Consider the following 3,117-nt stretch of genomic DNA (forward strand, 5'->3'; position numbering starts at 1 on the left):
TGCAAAATGCTATGCAAGGAAATAAGGAGATAATACGAAGTAGAATGAGGCATGTGGAGGTTGGGAAAGCTGTGACTCAATTGTTTGTTGAGTATAATGCAAATAAAACGCCTCATAAAAGTCATACAATGAAAATAAGGGAATGTGAGACACAAATGGTCATCCCATCCATAAGCAAGTGGATATTTGGTGAGAAGTCAACAAAACAATGGATAGGTTAAAGTACAAGCCTTTGTCAAGGTCAACATTCAGCAGATTATGGCAAACTACATTCAAACAAGTTAGTCTATCACAAAGACAAGCACATTCTCCAAGTGCGACACTTGCTCTGAACTTAAAATGAAGCTAGAAAGAACAAAGATAGAAAGTGAGAGGGAACGGTTGTTACTAAAGAGACGAGCACACAGTTTGCAACAAATGTCTTACAGAAGCCTATATTATGCATGGAGGTTGTTTTCAAAGTTGGACCCAAAGCAGAATCTTTGCATCATTCATGACATGATGGATCAAGTGAAGAATTGCATACCAAGGCTACAACCTATACCAAAATCATTGAATCATATCATGCAACTTCATGTAGCCTTAACATGGATGCTCACTCATGGACATGGGCAATTGGCATATGGAAACTTCTCTTTACAGTATTGGAAGAATGACCCTAATTTCACTATTGGTTCGTTGTCACTATGTTTGCAAAACATTAAGAGGTTAGACAAGCACATGTATGGTGATCTTTCAAACAAGCACGGTAGGAGAAGTCAAGATTTATTATCAGTATTGATGTCTAGAGATGCATTAGACTACCACATGCATGAAGATGGACTTTCAATAGGAGAACTGAATAAATATGACGGTCAAGCTGCAACAAGTTCAAGGATAACTTCATCCAATAAAGGGTACAAGCGCCTTACACAAGTACTACTCTTACAGGTAGACAACTATGGTTTTGAGAATAAAAATAGATACTTGTTTGCATTCTTATTCCTGCTTGTTGCACGTGGAGTATTTCAAATGATCCAACTAGGGTTCTTGATGGTGGGACATACACATGAGGACATCGATGCATTGTTTAGTAGATTCTTGGAAAACTAAGAGCGAGTTGTACTTTCACATTTCCTCATCTGATGCTATGCTTCAACGAATGCCAAACCTCTCGTCCATCCCCTTTTGTAATTCAAGAGTTTCTTGATTTCAAAACATTTGTAAAGGGATACTTATGCAAAGGAAAAGAGGCATTAGTGGTGGGTCATTCAAAACCATTGCAGTTTCGATTTTTTATGCATGATGGTGATATAGTGTTCCAATATATCCAAAATTAGGTCGATGGAAGCCACCACTAGAAGGAATTCAATTATGCAAACGTGGTGCAGAAGGTAGAGCAATGCTACCATCAGGAATTACCAATGCTGTTCCTATCAGAACATACTTGAATGATAAAGATGTTATAATTTGGGGAATGAAGAAGCATGTGGAATATTGGAGATCTCATCTTGGTAAGAACATAGATGGGCATTCATACTCAAAGTGGATAGCACCTGTCATTCAGTATTGGGATACATTGATTTCTTGCATAGAGAAGCCCACTATACGGCATGAGAAACTTAGGAATGAATTTTGGCCAAAGAGCCAATGGAAAGATAGCTTGGTTAATGATGGATTGGACATAGAAGTTGAGACTATGGGCTTGGAAGACCTAGAGGACCATTACTGTGGCCTTGCATGTAATAAGCCAAGAGAAGAATTTAAACTAGAGGTGGATGTGAAACAAAATGATTTCATTTTTGTCAGGTCGAGGGACGATATATAACCCATTTTGCTAGGTGTTGCATTGTTAGATGTGGATACAGAAAAGGCATCCACTAATTATATGAAGGTATTTGTGCAATATTGGAGTCCTATCCATAGAGGAAGATGTAGTGATATAGTATGATATGCCAATTGCTAGAACAAAGAGTGGCGATATATGGGGGATGAGGACCGTTGGATAGTATGGAGTTGGAGCACAACAAAAGTTCCAAATAAAAGAAGTAAGGTCAAAATACCACAGAATGCAATCTTGAGAGCATAAGAGAATTTTCAAATGCATGTGAACAATAGTGGGAATGACATTTTGTCTGTTGATGATTTCTTGGATGATTTAATTTAGTGAAATATCAAGTCAATTTAAACAAAGAACAAAGTATGAAAAGACAAATTGTAAATATTGGATGATCTTCTTTCATGAATGTTAATTATACTCAGCCTTTGCAATCTACTTTTTTTAGCTAGTCTTATTTTATGAAGCGATTTTCAAACTCAATCTTGTTTTAAGAACTTTAACTAGAATCAATTTTTAGATTCCAGTTCTCTATATTCATTCATTCAAACTTAGGACCTTGTTGTATATTAAGGCAAGTTTTGAGTAAAAATTGTATTTAATTAAAAAATATTATTAATTATGTTAATTAATAATAATTAACTTAATAAATAGTAATTATTATTAATTATCTTGATTAGCAAAATCAATATATAGCAACTTTGTAGAGCCAACTATGTTAACAAAGTTGCTTAGAGCTTTAAAAACCTAGGACTCATTGTAATCATCACATGGCAATAATTACATGCATGTGCAATGTTTTGTAATGGAAGGACCTATCATATATACATTGAACATACAACACATCATAAACATGGAAACTAATCACAAAAGGATATACAACAATGAATAGCATGCAAAACAAATTGACCTAAGCTCATCTGTTGGACAGAAAGCCTTTAGTCCAATTCAATTATAAATATTCCACAAATCATGCCACTAACATAAAAGAAACAAAACTTGAGAGTTTTAAGCAAGCTCCATTAAACAAAAAGAGCTCATTTTCTTCCTTCAAAACCAATTTGGAGAGTTCCAATTTCATGGGATTTTCCCAATTTTCCTAATACGGTCTTAGCTAGTCAATCTGTAGATGTGCCACCTCAAAGTAGTGGTGTGGCCTTGTTCACATAAATGGCAAGCTGCTCTATGAAGTATATGGATAGTGGGAAATGTAGTGACATTTCTAGTTCGCAATTGCATGTGCATCCACAAAAAAGATCTTTGGAAGAGTCATTTAGACAACAACATATAGAGAAAGCACA

General features: G+C 35.4%; 1 pseudogene; it reads left to right on the top strand.

Annotated features, from left to right (window-relative positions):
• The first annotated feature begins 417 nt into the window (after positions 1 to 417).
• LOC147884897 (uncharacterized) lies at positions 418 to 1,497 on the top strand (annotated as a pseudogene).
• The last annotated feature ends 1,620 nt before the right edge of the window (positions 1,498 to 3,117 follow it).

The sequence above is a fragment of the Dipteris shenzhenensis genome, chromosome 26 (assembly GCF_047967505.1).
Source record: "Dipteris shenzhenensis isolate YYH24624 ecotype China chromosome 26, Dip_SZ_1.0, whole genome shotgun sequence".
Lineage (NCBI taxonomy): Eukaryota > Viridiplantae > Streptophyta > Polypodiopsida > Gleicheniales > Dipteridaceae > Dipteris > Dipteris shenzhenensis.